The 19,192-nt window shown below is 42.3% G+C and overlaps 1 non-coding gene across 1 annotated transcript; it reads left to right on the top strand.

The window, feature by feature from the left end:
* Positions 1–18,277: 18,277 nt before the first annotated feature.
* On the top strand, positions 18,278–18,352 carry Trnat-ugu. Its single transcript has one exon. It is a non-coding gene; the product is annotated as a tRNA-Thr (tRNA).
* The last annotated feature ends 840 nt before the right edge of the window (positions 18,353–19,192 follow it).

Below are 19,192 nucleotides of genomic sequence, written 5' to 3'. Positions count from 1 at the left end.
AAACTGATTTATGCATATTTAAGCAGAAAGGGTTATCGTATGTGGACAACAACAGAACATGGCTCCTCTGGTGCGTCTCTAATGGGCAGTAAGGTAGACAACTATGATGTTATGAAGTGAGTTTGGAACGCAATTTTTATGAGTAGCACTGTTTTTTACTGTCTTTTATCATAAAAAGTAACAGCTTTTAAAAATAAAGTTCTGTGGTCATGCTGATAAAGCATGTCTTCGTTTCCAGTACCTTAAAAACTACTGCACAAATGGCAGCACTTAATTTTTTTAATTAAACGGTGGCTGTAGGGCAGAGATGACAAAGCCACGTCGAAAGCGAATAATGTGGTATTTCCGATGAAACATTACAAAAAGTGCCACTTCGAAACACCAGTAAGCTCTGACGCACGCTCAACTACGTTACGGATAAAAGGCAGGAGTTTCATCCAGAAGACTGAAAGGATGCGAGCCATTACAAATGCTTATCGATTTACAACATATAAAACAAAAGGTGATTTTTTTTGTCCGGGAGTTGTTGGCAATAGTTAGCACTCGTACTAAACTTTCGATAATGATCGAAAGTTCCTTTAAATTTGTGTGGTACAATAAATGGAGAACTTTGACACTGAAGTAAAAGAAGATATAGTATAAGGAAATCCACACTGCAACACTTATGTTAAACGTAAAAACAGCTGCCATAGACACACCACAAGCACTGTTTGACGTCGATAACCACAGACAGTATACGCTGCGAGACTAACCTTGCTGGCGCGTTCCCGCTTTACATATGCAGTACGTGGCGAAGATGTGGACACGCCGGCTGTCACAGAAACGAACGGGCAGGCCACCGTCCTGTCCTCTCGAGAATGTAACCAACGTACTACCGCCGACCGCAGTCAGACAACGACTAAACGCGCTGCTAAGCCTAATTCACAGAGCTAGCCGCACGGACGCCTTGTTACGGCTGGCATCCAATGAGAATGCATTACTGCGCCCTGCTCCTGGAGGGGGCACGTCGCAGAGCGAGAGAGAGGGAGCAGCGGGTCCAGGAGTGGGGGCGCCAATCGAGGGGAGGGGAAACCGTCGCCGCCGGGATTTCTCGGACGCCTGTGGGAATACGCAGCCGCCGCTACGGGCACGTCTATACTCTCAGTCGATTCTGGGATTCGCCCTAAAAGCCAAGTCCGTTGTGAGTACGAGCGAACTGCAGGTCCATCCACTGTTTCTAAGAGGCACAATAGAGAACGCTGGCGGTATTTTCACGAAAAAAAACTCTAGGAGTTGTGAATGCCATCAACTAAAATAAACACCGTTTCAGTGGATTTCTATGTCTTTTACTCATTTATTCGCGTTACTGCCAGTTGGTAATGTCAGCTCTTCGATACAGTAAGCAAGCTGTCGAAATAATGTCGATTGCTTCGCGTCTTACTATGGATTTGCAGAGTACCCGGCATTGCACTGGTACGTATTTACTTAAGTACTATTAGTCCATCTCCTCCTCCTCCCCCACTCTCTCCATTTCCTTCTGCCTCTTCTCTCTGTCCCTCTCTACCTGCCCCTCTCTCCGTCCATCTGCTACTCCCCCTCTCTCCGCCCGTCTCCTCCTACCCATCCCTTTCTCTCTGGCCATCTCCTCCTGTTTCCTTTCTACCTCCAACTCCTCTTCCCCCCTCCCCTGACCATCTTTTCCTCTTCCCTTTCTCTGTCCGTCGTCTTCTCCCCCTCTCTCTGCCCATCTCCTCCGCCCCTCCTATCTCACGGACTATGTGACTTCCAATAATATAATTTTGCAGGTACATTCAGCAGCATATGTGTATACTGGTACAAAATGTGTCGCAAAAACAATAAGCAGTGAAGTAGTCATACATTAAAACGTCATGCCTGATGCGAAAATGAACAGCGAAAATGCAATAACCGATAAATTTTTTCCTTTCGTCATTATGTGGGGGGGAGTCAGTGCGAAAAAGTTTCGTCAAGGTTTGAAATTATGTGTAAAGTTTGTTACAGGTCACTAAGAGCTCTCGTTACCAAATAGTGGATGAATAAAACATAAGTATTCGCGCGTCGTAGCTTACACTTCTTTATTACCCGAACCCCCCGCTCTCTTGCTAGGTAGGTGGTTCTTATTCCCACAGCGATTCTTTGCATACAATAAGTGATGTGTGTGTCAAATATGTTTGAAAGCTTTCCAGTGATTTGGGAGAAGATGTGCAATACACAAACAAGCGTACATTCATTTTTATATATGTATGTATATCATTTTCTCCGTGGTCCGATTTTGATGAAATATAACCTATGCGGTGCCCCTAGCTACGCTGAAATTACCTGTGAAAGCCCCATAAAAATGCATCTAGTAGTTTTGAAGTTCAGCGGGTTCAGACAGCCTAGAAAGTTTTACTATAACTTTAAATCAGCATATCTTTTTTTCGTGATCCGATTTTAACGAACTAAACCCTATACGGTGACCCAAACCATGCTCACGTTACCTGCGAAAACCCCATGAAAATACGTCAAGTAATTTTGCTGATTAGCATCTTCAAAGAGAGACAGGGCTGTTTTACAGATTTATTATTAGCATAAAAGACATACTAATAATAAATCTGTATAAAATATAAAGTAATAATAAATCTGTCTCTCTTTGAACATGCTAATCTCCAAAACGAGGACGGGTATCTGTTAAGAGGCCAGACAAACGTCTGGTTCCTGAAGAGGGGCAGCATCCTTTTCAGTAGTTGCAGGGGCAACAGTCTGGATGACTGACTGATCAGGCCTTTTAACACTAACCAAAACGGCCTTGCTGTGTTGGTACTGCGTACTGCTGAAAGCAAGAGGAAGCTGCAGTCGTAATTTTTCCCGAGGGCATGCAGCTTTACTGTATGGTTAAATAATGATGGCGACCTATTGGATAAAATATTCCGGAGGTAAAACAGTCCCCCATTCGGATCTCCGGGCGGGGACTACTCAGGACGACGTCGTTATCAGGGGAAAGAAAACTGGAGTTCTACGGATCGGAGCGTGGAATGTCAGATACCTTAATAGGGCAGGTTTGTTAGAAAATTTAAAAAGGGAAATGGATAGGTTAAAGTTAGATATAGCGAGAATAATTGAAGTTCGGTGGCAGGAGGAACAAGAGTTCTGGTCAGGTGAACACAGGATTATAAATGCAAAATCAAATAGGGGTAATGCAGGAGTAGGTTTAATAATGAAAAAAATATAGCAATGCGGGTAAGCTACTACAAACAGCAAAGTGAATGCATTATTATAGCCAAGACAGATAGGAAGCCCACGCCTGCCACAATAGTACAAGTTTATATGCCAACTAGCTCCGCAGATGACGAAGAGATTGATGAAATGTATGATGAGATAAAAGAAATTATTCAGTTAGTGAAGGGAGACGAAAATTTAATAGTCATGGGTGACTGGAATTCGATAGTATGAAGAGGAGGAGAAGGAAACGTAGTAGGTGAAAATGTAATGGAGGTAAGGAAAGAAAGAGGAAGCCGCCTGGTGGAATTTTGCACAGAGCATAACTTAATCAGAGCTAACGCTTGGTTCAAGAACCATTAACGAAGGCTGTATACATGGAAGAGGCCTGAAGATACTGGAAGGTATCTGATAGATTATATAATGGTAAGACAGAGATTTAGGAACCAGGTTTTAAATTGTAAGACATTTCCAGAGGCAGATGTGGACTCTGACCACAATCTATTGGTTATGACCTGTAGATTAAAACTGAAGAAACTGTAAAAAGGTGGGAATTTAAGGAGATGGGACCTGGATAAACTGAAAGAACCAGAGATTGTACGGAGTTTCAGGGAGAGCATAAGGGAACAATTAACAGGAATGGGGTAAAGAAATACAGTAGAAGAAGAATGGGTAGCTTTGAGGGATGAAGTAGTGAAGGCAGCAGAGGATCAAGTAGGTAAAAAGACGAGGGCTAATAGAAATCCTTGGGTAACAGAAGAAATATTGAATTTAATTGATGAAAGGAGAAAATATAAAAATGCAGTAAATGAAGCAGGCAAAAAGGAATACAAACGTCTCAAAAATGAGATCGACAGGAAGTGCAAAATGGCTAAGCAGGGTTGGCTACAGGACAAATGTAAGGATGTAGAGGCTTATCTCACTAGGGGTAAGATAGATACTGCATACAGGAAAATTAAAGAGACCTTTGGGGAAAGGAGACCCACTTGCATGAATATGAAGAGCTCAGATGGAAACCCAGTTCTAAGCAAAGAAGGGAAAGCAGAAAGGTGGAAGGAGTATATAGAGGGTCTATACAAGGATCATGTACTTGAGGACAATATTATGGAAATGGAAGAGGATGTAGGTGAAGATGAAATGGGAGATATGATACTGCGTGAAGAGTTTGACAGAGCACTGAAAGACCTGAGTCGAAACAAGGCCCCGGGAGTAGAAAACATTCCATTAGAACTACTGACAGCCTTGGGAGAGCCAGTCCTGACAAACCTCTGCCATATGGTGAACAAGATGTATGAGACAGGCAACAAAGAAATCAGGTGTTAACAGATGTGAAAATTACAGAACTATCAGTTTAATAAGTCACGGCTGCAAAATACTAACGCGAATTCTTTACAGACGAATGGAGAAACTAGTAGAAGCCGACCTCGGGGAAGATCAGTTTGGATTCCGTAGAAATGTTGGAACACTCGCGGCTATACTGAACCTACGACTTCATCTTAGAAGATAGGTTAAGGAAAGGCAAACCTGCGTTTCTAGCATTTGTAATCTTAGAGAAAGCTTTTGACAATGTTGACTGGAATACTCTCTTTCAAATTCTGAAGGTGGAAGGGGTAAAATACAGGGAGTGAAAGGTTATTTACAATTTGTACAGAAACCAGATGGCAGTTATAAGAGTCGAGGGCCATGAAAGGGAAGCAGTGGCCGGGAAGGGAGAGAGACAGGGTTCTAGCCTCTCCCCGATGTTAATCAATCTGTATATTGAGCAAGCAGTAAAGGAAACAAAAGAAAAATTAGGAGCAGGAATTAAAAATCCATGGAGAAGAAATAAAAACTTTGAGGTTCGCCGATGACATTGTAATTCTGTCAGAGACAGCAAAGGACTTGGAAGAGCAGTTGAACGGAATGGACAGTGTTTTGAAAGACTGGCAATGGCAAGGAAAGAGTTTCTGAAGAAGAGAAATTTGTTAACATCGAGTATACATTTAAGTGTCAGGAAGTCGTTTCTGAAACTATTTGTATGGAGTGTAGCCATGTATGGAAGTGAAACGTCGACGATAAATGGTTTAGACAAGAAGAGAATAGAAGCTTTCGAAATGTGGTGCTACAGAAGAATGCTGAAGATTAGATGGGTAGACCAAATAACTAATGAGAAGGTATTGAATAGAATTGGGGAGAAGAAAAAATTTGTGGCACGACTTGACTAGAAGAAGGGATCGGCTGGTAGGACATGTTCTGAAGCATCAAGTGATCAATTTAGTATTGGAGGGCAGCGGGGAGGGTAAAAATCGTAGAGGGAGACCAAGAGATGAATACACTAAACAGATTCAGAAGAATGTAGGTTGTAGTAGGTACTGGGAGATGAAGCTTGCACAGGATAGAGTAGCATCGAGAGCTGCATCAAACCAGTCTCTGTACTGAAGACAACAACAACAACAACAACAACAACATAAAAGATATTATTGTTATTCAGTCTGCTTGTGTTCTTAGCAATGTCAACGTTCCTCGATAGTTCGATAAGAAAATGACTGAGTCTTCACTCCTTCTCCTTGTATGTACAGATTACTCTAATTTTACTTTTTCCACGTTGAAAGCTCCTGCGAAACCGATTAACCTCGTTCGTACACACTACCTGATCAAAAATATGTAGACAGATGTTAGCAGACATTAATATGGGGTGTGACCACTCTTCACCTTTACGACGGCTTGAACTCTGCTCGGGATACTTTCAATGAGCTGTCTGAATGTCTCCAGGCGAATGGCAGCGCATTCTTCCTCAAGAGCCGAAACTAGAGAAGGTAGTAGTGATGGACATTGGGGTCTGGATTGAAACCGACGTTCTAACTTATCCCACAGCTGTTCCATTGGTTTCAGGTCGGGACCGTTACTGTCCACAAAACATTGCCTCACAGATGTTGCTTTATGACAAGGTACACTGTCATGTCGATACAACCAATCATCGTCTCCGAACTGTTCCTTTACTGTACGCAGTACACGTTTCTGCGAAACGTGTGTTTATGAGGAGCTGTTCGACTATTCTAACTCACTTCTTTTAATTCTCTATGCACACTGCTACTAGTATTTTGGAAATTACGAGTGATCCCTTCCGCTGATTTTATGCGAAGGTTTACAACCACCTTCCGCAGTTGTTGACACTCTATGGTTCCTCTTCCGTGTTTCCACTTCACAATCACATTACTAACAAGCGATTTGGACAGATGTAGAAGAGTTGAAATGTCCCTGACGGATTTGTTAATCGGGTGACATGTAACGACTAGTCCACGTCTGAAGTCAATGAGCTCTCCTGCCCGACCCACTCTGTTTTTACTGCATCTATATTGACAACACAACAGTCCCTGCCTCTTTTTTAGTGTAGGGTTCGTCCTTCGTGACATTTAGCGGACATACTGCATTATATAGGGGTGTGCGGATACTTTCTATCATACAGTGTATACTGAAATGAAATCTTGTACAACCACACACGGAAACGACACACCTTCAGTCACACCGAAAAAACTGTGTAATTTTGGGTTCAACGAAAACACTTTAACATACCTTCTGTCTTTTTGGACTTCATCGTGAGAACTTGCTCCTCCGTAAGCTTTCTTCTTTTAAAATATAGCTCCATACAGTACTGAGTTTAAATAATTCTGTGTTCAGCATTCCATCCACTAGCACGATTGCACAGAACTGCCTCTATGTATCTCTAACTTTATAAATATTCTGAAGAATCATAAAGAACGAGGCAATGATAGGGTAGACAACATTTCGACGTAGCATGTTTATTCGCGAGGCCATTCAAAATCTGTGCGCCTACTGCCTAGCTTACACGATATGTATAAATACGATCTAGACCAGCGGTTGCCGAACTTCTTTTTATTCCCAGCGCCATTAATACTATCGTAATTTTTCCGCTGCATCCCAAATCAAAGCGCTCGTCTGTCTAAGGCAGTCTAAGTGCACCGCTGAAGTTAGATAAGTTTAAAAATTTAATAATAAATGAAACGTATTTTAAATTATAAAATAATTATTGAACAGATTTATCATTAATGTACACTCCATGCCCGACACCCTTACAGCGCAGCGGCACGTCGACCATACTCGAAGCCCCATTTCGTGGCCCTTCAAGGCAAACCATGGTCTTATATTTCAGCGAGACAATGTCCGCCCATACATGGTGAGAGTTTGTACTGCTTTTCTGGCCAACACTGGCCAGCAAGGCCGCCGGATCTTTCCCCGATTTAAAACGTTTGGAGCGTTATGGGCAGGGCCCTCCAACCAGCTCGGGATTTTGGCGATCTAACGCGCCAGTTGGACAGAATTTGGCACGATAGCCCTGAAGAGGGCACCCAAAAACTCTGTCTATCGATGCCAAGCTGAATAACAGCTTGGATAGTAGCCAGAAGTGGACAAACGCGTTACTGACTTGCTCAATTTTTGAAGTTCTCTCTTGAATAAGTCATTCAAGCTCCTGAAACTGTAATCATTTTTTGTCTGTACATGTACATCACATCTACCGATTTCCGTCCCATTCGGGTAAGTCCATCGTGGTGCGTAGTGTGTTTTTTCTTCTCCCTTGGAGTGTAATTAATGTGATGGATGAGCTTCTTCGCCGGCCGGAGTGGCCGAGCGGTTAAAGTTGCTACAGTCTGGAACCGCACGACCGCTACGGTCGCAGGTTCGAATCCTGCCTCGGGCATGGATGTGTGTGATGTCCTTACGTTAGTTAGGTTTAAGTAGTTCTAAGTTCTAGGGGACTGATGACCACAGCAGTTAAGTTCCATAGTGCTCAGAGCCATTTGAACCATTTGATGAGCTTCTTCACTACATAGCTTCTCAAGTCTCGGAATCGACCTGAATACAACTACCCTTATTTCCTGGTACACATCAATTTTCGCATGGTATTTACTCTTTACCACAAGTTTCGCACAAACGGAACACAGCAAATGGAATTAGTGGTCGTCGATTTTTACTGCTGAGCAGCGGATATCTATCGATCAAAGATATCCAAAAAAATGTGAAGTTCCAAGCAACTACTACAATTTACTATCGCGAAACAATAACGATCCATACGCAAGGTAACAATAAGGCTCCATGGCAATTTGGTATTATCTGCTTGAGTTTTGTGCTTGCAGTGATACTTTTACAATAAAGAAGGCTGTTCACAGTGGCACCTATAATATTAAAAGCTAATTCGGTTCATGATTCGTAGAACCATTTGCAGGTTGCCTGTCTAGGGGCTCCCCATAAGCAAGAAAAATTAGATTTTTAATATTTCATATAATTACTGATCGAATTTAAAATACTGTCATAAAACACTCATTAAGAGGGATAAGCCTATGTTGAAGGCTTAACGCATTAACGTACGTATTACAGTTAAGCTCTGTGTGTATACCCTTAGGCAGCGCACCTGAAGATGCGTAAATTATCCAAATTATATTTATCCAGCATCTGAGAAAGAGCACACAGAAAATTCCAACAAATTTTGAACATAATTTTAAACTTTTTCTAAACTTCCCGCTTACATGCTTAATGTGTATCCTTATTATTGTCTATGGTCTAATCCAGAACATAGGTCAGTGGGTTTATAACTGTCTGCTCTGTGGCCGTAACTGTCGCAGAAGATTCTAATTGCTGCGATATTTTCTCGGTGCCTCTGTGGTACTGCCTGCCAACCCGGAGAGCCGCGACGCACAGTTCGAAACTACTAATCAGGACTAAAGTTAACTCGTTCGCTCGTCGTGTAACGTCGGCTTAATTTACCAAAATGTCGTAGTACGGGTATCTGCGGTTTACGCAGCCTTAATGAAAGTAAGCGAAAATCATGTCTGATTTAAAATTGACAGGAAACAAACCGACGAGTAATATGGTCATGACAATCAGCTTCCATTAGGAAAGTGAAAGGTTCGTTACGAATAGAACATCATCCCCAGATCATTTTTTAGCTTTTCCGTTACACTCCTAAACCATCTTCGGCGAGTTCCACGATGGTTACTTCAACAACACAGATGATTGTTTTCTTTTCAATTTTTGCTTGTTTAGTGCTCTTTGTCTAACCAGCTACAGGTTACCTTCATATGCACACTAACGCTGTGAAAGCTTTCCTTAAAATTTTAACTGCTTTATAATCTGGTAACTGTCTGACCCCAGCTTAACATGAAGGCAGCAACAGTCAACCGCCTGGTGGCGAAAGTGCTTCTTGAACCACACAGCCTCGTCCCAGAGGGAGAGTGAATTACGAAATGCTGACGCATTTCAGATGTAGCAAGTTCGTGGAATACACTTCCGTTAGTGCCGGGACCAGTACCCCTGAGTGCTATCAGACATTACCTAATAACCCCTCCTTCCACCTCATCATCATCAATATCAGCCCATTTAGCGACTAACTAAACTTTAACATGAAAGAATTTTCTTTGAAAACTTTTTTTAAAATAAGTTAAAATAAATTATATTTAGTTTTTCGTGGTTTTTTAAAGTCACGAACTAATGAGTGCTCGAATAAAACGTTATGGGTTTTCAAGACGCGTCAATTCGAATAAAATCCTCGAGCTTTCGATGACCATCCCCGCCATCGTCGTCAGGAGTTCACTGACCCTTCTTAACCACTGCTACCCTTATATGGCTCTCGTCTCTTATAACTGCCGTTTGCGTTTCTGTACAAACTATAAATAGCCTTTCGCTCCCTGTATGTTACCCCTGCCACCTTCAGAATTTGAAAGAAATTATTCCAGTCAACACTGTCAAAAGCTTTCTCTAAGTCTACAAAGGCTATAAATATAGGTTTGCTTTTCCTTAACCTATCTTCTAAGGTACGTCGTAGGATCAGTATTGCCTCGCGTGTTCGTATATTTCTTCAGCATCCAAAATGATCCTCCCGGAAGTCGGCTTCGACCAGCTTTTTCATTCTCCTGTAAAGAATTCGTGTTAGTATTTTGCAAGCATGACTAATTAAACTGATGGTTTGGCAATATTCACACCTATCAGCACTTGCTTTTTTGAAAATGGAATTACTACATTCTTCTTGAATATCTGAGGGTATTTCGTCTTTCTCACACATAGAAGAGCTTCGTTATGGCTGGCTCTCTTACTAATATCAGTAGTTCTAACGGAATATGGTCTACCCTTGGGGCCTTGTTTCAACTTAGGTCTTTCAGCGCTCTGTCCAATTCTTCACGCAATATCATGTCTCCCACTGCATTTTCTTCTACTTTCTCTTCTGTTTCTATAATACTGTCCGCAAGTTATCTCCCTTATATAGACCCTCTACATACTCCTTCCACTTTTCAGCTTTCCCTTCTTTGCTTAGGACTGGTTGGTTTTCCATCTGATTTCTTGATGATCAAACGGCTGCTCCTCTTTTCTCCAAAGACCTCTTTAATTTTCCTGCAAGCGATATCTATTTTTCCCCTAGTGACATATGCTTCTAAATCCTAACATTTGTCATCTAGCCATTCCTACTTAGTCATTTCGCATTTTCTGTCAATCTCATTTTGTAGACGTTTCTATTCCCTTTTGGCTGCTTCATTTAACTCATTTTTATATTTTCTCATTTCAACAGCTAAATTCAATATCTCCTGAGTTATCCAAGGACGTCTACTTGGCCTTGTTTGTTTACTTATTTGGTCCTCTTTTGCCTTCATTATTTCATTTCTCAAACTTACCCATTCGTCTTCTATTCTTACCCCTGTTCTTGAAAATTGTGCCTAATGCCCCCTGCGAAACTCTGAACAACCTCTGGTTTCAGCTTATCCAGGTCCCATCTCCTTACTTTCTTACCTCTTTGCAATTTCTCCAGTTTTAATCGGCAGGCCATAACCCGTAAACTGTGGTCAGAGTCCACATCTGCCCCTGGAAATGTCTTAAGATTTCGAGTCTGGTTTCTAAATCTCTGTCTTACCATCACACAATGAATCTGAAACTTACCATCCTTGATGTGCCAGCATTTCACATTTGTAGTGGCTTACCTCGTACTTACGTTAACCTGTGATATTTTATTGTTAATCACTTAAATCTGATACCTAGGCAAATTCGTTATTCTACATCAATTATTTTTTAGTGTTATGATTTTTTTTCTGTCAGTGTATTTTACAATAACGCAAGGCGTTTCGGGATGTTCCGCGTCCAGCAGCAGGTTGACAGATAGTACGGTCAGTATATAATGCATGCAGTTTTTGTTTCAACAACCTATAACACAGTATTACAGTATTGTCTTCACTTTCCACATCCAAGGTGGGCTGTGAGCTACTGCGGCCAGAAGGCAGAGGAAAGTCAATACTGAGCTTCACGGTGCGAATCTTGCGTTACAATGCTCGTTTCACTATTCAAAATGCGATGTATTGTATTCTTGACGGGAAACGTGAAAATTTAATCTTAAATTTTGAAGCTATACATACGGGCTGCGCGCTTTCTAACGTTAATTAAACACGCAAATGAATTTCTTGGTTACGGGTATAGGGGTGCTCTCATGTCAGAGAATAGTATAACTAATCGAAAAACGCTAATTCTGCCAGCTATCGGTATGGCATTCATAACGAACCATGCGCTTGGCGGGCCGGTATTTGATTAAACGACGCCGGGGTGGGGACGTGAACTACTGTCCCCGTTAATGGCGGAATACAATTCAGTGAAAATGCATCGCGCTCGCTTCCGAACCACACTTTTTAATTCTTTTTTCCCCACAGAACGGATCATATCACTTACGCGATTACAATAGTATGTCCGTAATGCAAAAATCGTCAGCTAAACTCATTTTGCTGATCCCATGTGTTACTCTGCGATCTTGGTACCTTCCTTTCGCTGTTGACCAATTGGTATCCTGCTCGTCATCTCGAAGTTAGTAGCGTACTGAGCACAAAAACAAAGGCCTTTTTATTTATCTTGTGGAACGAGCACTATGAATAGCATGGATACACTGGGTGAGAAATAGATTTTAAAAAGAATGAAGGGAACAAGAAGCCCTGTGGAAATAATAAAGAAAATATAGCTTCACTGATCATCTTCACCGCTCCAACTGGTGCACGAATATTACTGAGGCATAAAAAAAAGTGCACGCCGAAAACTTAGAGACTAATTTACTAGTCCCATAAAGGAACGATCGTATCGCCAAACCAAGATGACGACACTGCAAAGGAAGCATCAAAGAAACTATCATCCCGTGCGCAGAACTTAGAGATGATTATGAGGACGACGAAGAGAATAGAAAAAAAGAAGAAGAAGCAGCAGAACTTTAGCAAAACGGGAAAGCACACGCAAAGAATTTTCGAGCAGATGAGTTAGTTAGAACACAAGCACAGAACAATACCGTCGTTTATTAATCTGAGGTAGTCAAACAAAATCCTCTGAAGGAGACCTCGATCGCCATCTACTGCACAGCTGTGACACCAGGAAGTGCCAACTTATGCACCTCGTTGTATTTTATCGTCATAATGAAAAGTGTCGGGATCGCAAAAAAATGCAGAATTCCTTGGAAATTCGAATGTAGCCCATTAAACGCAGAGAGCTCCATCGCATTACTCGAAAAAAATTGGTAATTATAAACAAAATAAAAAATACGGATAAGTGCGAATAGTGTCGTGTCTACGAAACCTGCATATTCGGTTCGCTACACAAACATTCAAAGAAACCATACTAATGAGTTTTATAACAATACTCAACTTTTGCAATTACACAGATGTGTCGCAAGCATAGGGCGACATACAAAATAATCAGACTTCTTCAGTATAAACAGTAAGTCTGTGCTACATAGAGTGTACAAGCGAAGTGATCTAGCATTGACGCTGTTATCTATTGTATTGTATTGTATGTTAACCGGGGACCTAGAAACGACGGAGAGGCTCCGTCCCCGCCGCAGCCGCCGTGGTCCACAACCCGACGGCGACTGCTGCAGTCCACTTCATTCCTCCGCCGCCCCACACCGAACCCAGGGTTATTGTGCGGTTCGGCCCCCGGAGGACACCCCAGGGAGCGTCTCACACCAGACGAGCGTAACCCCTATGTTTGCGTGGTAGAGTAATGATGGTGTATGCGTACGTGGAGAACTTGTTTGCGCAGAAATCGCCGACATAGTGTAGCTGAGGCGGAATAAGGGGAACCAGTCCGCATTCGCCGAGGCAGATGGAAAACCGCCTAAAAACCATCCACAGACTGGCCGGCTCACCGGACCTCGTCGCAAGTCCGCCGGGGGGATTTGTGCCGGGGACCAGGCGCTCCTTCCCTCCCGGAAGACGCTGCTATTCAACTGGGGCGTCACCAGTCGGCCGCGACGCTTCTGTCCTCTTCACATAGGGGCCGCTGTTGTCCTGGAGAGGTGTCGGTCAGCGTGCGATTGGCTGACTTCTTCTCACAACCATCTCTGCTCTATCGTTCCCGACTGGGGTGTCGGCGCTTGACTTTACGCCGTAACAAATAGGACTCGCCCACCGACTGTTCCGTACAAACATAATAATGTACACAGACAGTTCATCCATTCCTGGAATCGAGAATCTCGACGATCTTTGCCTGTTACCGATATTGGCACAGACAAGATATATCTCTACCCATTTCCGAGAAAAAGGCATCTTAACAGAAGGACAGAGACTGTCAGATAAAGATTGACAAACTTTTTTTCCTGTGGTATAATTACAAATTAACAATTTCCAGATTTTCCCCCTTTACTTGTACTGTGAAACATTGCTTTTTACCTAGATTCATGATCCTAGGCCAACAGGAAGTATCCTTTAGGTTGTGAAGAGTGAGTTGGCGAGTATTTTCGATTGCACTGACTTAGAAGCTTCAATTTTTTTTACGCACCAAGGGACCGGTGTGTGACAAATTTTATTCTCGAACCAGAAACATACAAATTTACAGTAGCCATACACATCAATACCCATGAGTCACGGACCTTGGCGTTGGTGGGGAGGCTTGCGTGCCTCAACGATACAGATAGCCGTACCGTACGTGCAACCACAACGGAGGGGTATCTGTTGAGAGGCCAGACAAACGTGTGGTTCCTGAAGAGGGGCAGCAGCCTTTTCAGTAGTTGCAGGAGCAACAGTCTGGATGATTGACTGATCTGGCCTTGTAACACTAACCAAAATAGCCTTGCTGTTCTTGTACTGGGAACGGCTGAAAGTAAGGGGAAACTACAGCCGTAATTTTTCCCGAGGGCATGCAGCTTTACTGTATGATTGAATAATGATGGCAACCTCTTGGTTAAAATATTCCGGAGGTAAAACAGTCCCCCATTCGCATCTCCGGGCGGGGACTACTCAACCTCTACGGATCGGAGCGTGGAATGTCAGATCATTTAATCGGGCAGGTAAGTTAGAAAATTTAAAAAGAGAAATGGATAGGTTAAAGTTAGATATAGTGGGAATTAGTAAAGTTCGTTGGCATGAGGAACAAGACTTGTCAGGTGAATACAGGGTTATAAATACGAAATCAAATAGGGTTAATGCAGTAGTAGTTTTAATAATGAATAAAAAAACAGGAGTACGGGTAAGCTACTACAAACAGCATAGTGAGCGCATTATTGTGGCCAAGATAGACACGAAGCCCACGCCTACTACAGTAGTACAAGTTTATATGCCAACTAGCTCTGCAGATGACGAAGAAATTGAAGAAATGTATGATGATATAAAAGAAATTATTCAGATAGTGAAGGGAGACGAAAATGTAATAGTCATGGGTGACTGGAATACAAGCGTAGGAAAAGGGAAAGAAGGAAACATAGTAGGTGAATATGGATTGGGGCTAAGAAATGAAAGAGGAAGCCGCCTGGTAGAATTTTGTGCAGAGCATAACTTAATTATAGCTAACACTTGGTTTAAGAATCATGAAAGAAGGTAGTATACATGGAAGAACCCTAGAGATACTAAAAGGTATCAGATAGATTATATAATGGTAAGACAGAGATTTACGAAATTGTAAGACATTTCCAGGGGCAGATGTGGACTCTGACCACAATCTATTGGTTATGAACTGTAGATTAAAACTGAAGAAACTGCAAAAAGGTGGGAATTGAAGGAGATGGGACCTGGATAAACTGAAAGAACCAGAGGTTGTACAGAATTTCAAGGAGAGCATAAGCGAACATTGACAGGAATCGGGGAACGAAATACAGTAGAAGAAGAAGAATGGGTAACTTTGAGGGATGAAATAGTGAAGGCAGCAGAGGATCAAATAGGTAAAAAGATGAGGGCTAGTAGAAACCCTTGGGTAACAAAAGAAATATTGAATTTAATTGATGAAAGGAGAAAATATAAAAATGCAGTAAATGAAGCAGGCAAAAAGGAATACAAACGTCTCAAAAATGAGATCGACAGGAAGTGCAAAATGGCTAAGCAGGGATGGCTAGAGGACAAATGTAAGGATGTAGAGGCTTATCTCACTAGGCGTAAGATAGATACTGCCTACAGGAAAATTAAAGAGACCTTTGGAGATAAGAGAACCACATGTATGAACATCAAGAGCTCAGATGGAAACCCAGTTCTAAGCAAAGAAGGGAAAGCAGAAAGGTGGAAGGAGTATATAGAGGGTCTATACAAGGGCGATGCACTTGAGGACAATATTATGGAAATGGAAGAGGATGTAGATGAAGATGAAATGGGAGATACGATACTGCGTGAAGAGTTTGACAGAGCACTGAAGGACCTGACTCGAAACAAGGCCCCCGGAGTAGACAACATTCCATTGGAACTACTGACGGCCTTGGGAGAGCCAGTCCTGACAAAACTCTACCATCTGGTGAGCAAGATGTATGAGACAGGTGAAATACCCTCAGATTTCAAGAAGAATATAATAATTCCAATCCCAAAGAAATCAGGTGTTGACAGATGTGAAAATGTACCGAACTATCAGTTTAATAAGTCACAGCTGCAAAATACTAACGCGAATTCTTTACAGACGAACGGAAAAACTGATAGAAGCCGACCTCGGGGAAGATCAGTTTGGAAGGAAAGGCAAACCTACGTTTCTAGCATTTGTAGACTTAGAGAAAGCTTTTGACAATGTTGATTGGAATACTCTCTTTCAAATTCTAAAGGTGGCAGGGGTAAACTACAGGGAGCGAAAGGCTATTTACAATTTGTACAGAAAGCAGATGGCAGTTATAAGAGTCGAGGGGCACGAAAGGGAAGCAGTGGTTGGGAAGGGAGTGAGACAGTGTTGTAGCCTATCCCCGATGCTATTCAATCTGTATATTGAGCAAGCAACAAAGGAAACAAAAGAAAAGTTCGGAGTAGGTATTAAAATCCATGGAGAAGGAATAAAAACTTTGAGGTTCGCCGATGACATTGTAATTCTGTCAGAGACAGCAAAGGACTTGGAAGAGCAGTTGAACGGAATGGACAGTGTTTTGAAAGGAGGGTATAAGATGAACATCAACAAAAGCAAAACGAGGATAATGGAATGTAGTCGAATTTAGTCGGGTGATGCTGAGGGAACTAGATTAGGAAATGAGACAATGAAAGTAGTAAAGGAGTTTTGCTATTTGGGGAGTAAAATAACTGATGATGGTCGAAGTAGAGAGGATATAAAATGTAGACTGGCAATAGCAAGGAAAGCGTTTCTGAAGAAGAAAAAATTGTTAACATCGAGTATAGATTTAAGTGTTAGGAAGTCGTTTCTGAAAGTATTTGTATGGAGTGTAGCCATGTATGGAAGTGAAACGTGGACGGTAAATTATTTGGACAAGAAGATAATAGAAGCTTTCGAAATGTGGTGCTACAGAAGAATGCTGAAGATTAGATGGGTAGATCACATAACTAATGAGGGGGTATTGAATAGAATTGGGGAGAAGAGGAGTTTGTCGCATAACTTGACAAGAAGAAGGGACCGGTTGGTAGGACATGTTCTGAGGCATCAAGGGATCACAAATTTAGTATTGGAGGGCAGTGTGGAGGGTAAAAATCGTAGAGGGAGACCAAGAGATGAATACACTAAGCAGATTCAGAAGGATGTAGTCTGGTGTGTGTGTGTGTGTGTGTGTGTGTGTGTGTGTGTGTGTGTGTGGCATAAATGTCAACTTGATACGTTATCCCGTTCCTGAGGAAAAGGGTTTTTAACAATCCGACAGACAGACTGAAGCAACAAAAACTACCCAACATTTCCTCAAAGAAGCCGTAACACTCTAGTAAATACATTTCCACCACAATTCACATGTTATAACAACACCCAAATATAAATATGTGTAGTTTCAAAGAATTCTTCGCGTACTAGCCGTTAGCTGCGACCGATTAACAAAGCAGTACTTTGCAAACCGTACAAAAATTTTAAATTTTTGCACATAAAACAAAAATGAAAAAAAAACTAAGTGGACACTTCTACACAAACATAATCAAGGGGCGTTCAGTAAGGAATGCAGCACTTTTTTTTTCCTCAGCAAATTTCATTTGAAAAGCAAATTTCAGTTGAAAAAGACGGGACAACGTGCAATATTCCTGCTTCACCCTCTATAGTGTCATGAAGTTCTTATGGGTGGCGGCGCTATACGTAGCCTTCAAAATGGCATCTCTAACGGAGTTCCATTCTAAGCACAGAGCTGTCATTGAGTTTCTTTTGGTGGAAAACAAGAGCATCGCAGATATTCATAGGCGCTTGCAGAATGTCTAAGGAGACCTGGCAGTGAACAAAAGCAAGGTGAGTCGTTGGGCAAGGCGTCTGTCGTCGTTACAAAAGGTCGCGCAAACCTCAAGTATATTGTGCTGCCCTCAGGAAATTGAAGAAACAACTTCAGCGTGTCCGTCGTCAGCAAAATGGAAACGAACTCCTCCTCCTCCATGACAACGGAAAGCCTCACAAGTCTATGCATCCAAGAGGAGCTCACGGAATTTCAGTGGATTATATATGGAGATGATATCGGTTCTTTCGGACATGTCCGAAAGAACAGATACCATCTTCATATGTAATTAAAGCTAACCGGCCATTGACTTTCTTCGTCTGTGCGGATGCACACGCATTGTCCGAACGCTTACGGGACTCGGGTCAGATTATCTGCCGCGAGTAATGAGTGTAGTGGGCAGGGGCACTACGAATAGTGTGTGGACATTAAGTTGGGAATGTGGGGAGCGTGCAAGGGACAAATCCTTGCAGTCGCACTATCATCTGTGCTCTCGGTGGCTCAGATTGATAGAGCGTCTGCCATGTAAGCAGGAGATCCCGGGTTCGAGTCCCGGTCGGGGCACACATTTTCAACTGTCCCCGTTTATGTATATCAAAGCCCGTCGACAGCTAAGGGTCTTGATTTAATTATCATTTCATTTCAGTGGATTGTTCTTCCGCATCCACCATACAGCCCGGATCTCGCACCTTCCGACTTCCGTCTGTTCGTCCCAACGAAGGATGCGTTCGCGGGAAGCAGTACGGGGACGGTGGGGAAGTTATTGATGCAGCAAGACGTTGGTTCCGACGCCGACCAGTAGAGTATTACTATGCAGGCATACCGGACCTCCCAGTAGGGTGGGGTAAGGCCGTCGCAGTGGAACGGAGACTGTGTCGAAAAATACGAGGGAATAATATGTTTTTTTGTAATTCTGAATAATATCAATCTGCTTTCAGATAATAATGTTTGACTTTACTTACTGAACGCCTCTTGTAGTTTCATCAAAGTGACGACAACACAATTCCCATCTGCTTCTATACTTAAACAAAGAGAGACCGAAGAATGAATAAGTCAAATGAAATATCAAATCAACAATAACAACCAAAAAAAGAAATAAAAAATACATTAACTGAAATATTTGCGGAAGTGTAAAAATTGGGGCATCAATAAAAACGTCTGCTTCCAGGTATGAAATCTCCCCCAGTCAACGAAACTGAAGAAGTGTATCTGCGTCACACGGCGTCACGAATCGAAAATGAGCCTTTCTATTTCCATTAGGTGCATTACCAATTCAGATGCACGACAGCAAGGCTGCGGTGTCGACTCAACAGCCTGAAGCGGCACTAACAGCTCAGGCGAGCCGGCGCGGTGTTGCCTGTGAGGCGTTCTGTTCGTTTCCTAAGGCTTCTGCATTCGAGATCC

The sequence above is a fragment of the Schistocerca piceifrons genome, chromosome 3 (genome assembly GCF_021461385.2).
Source record: "Schistocerca piceifrons isolate TAMUIC-IGC-003096 chromosome 3, iqSchPice1.1, whole genome shotgun sequence".
NCBI classification, from domain to species: Eukaryota; Metazoa; Arthropoda; class Insecta; order Orthoptera; family Acrididae; genus Schistocerca; species Schistocerca piceifrons.
This window is presented reverse-complemented; position numbering and strand designations above follow the sequence as displayed.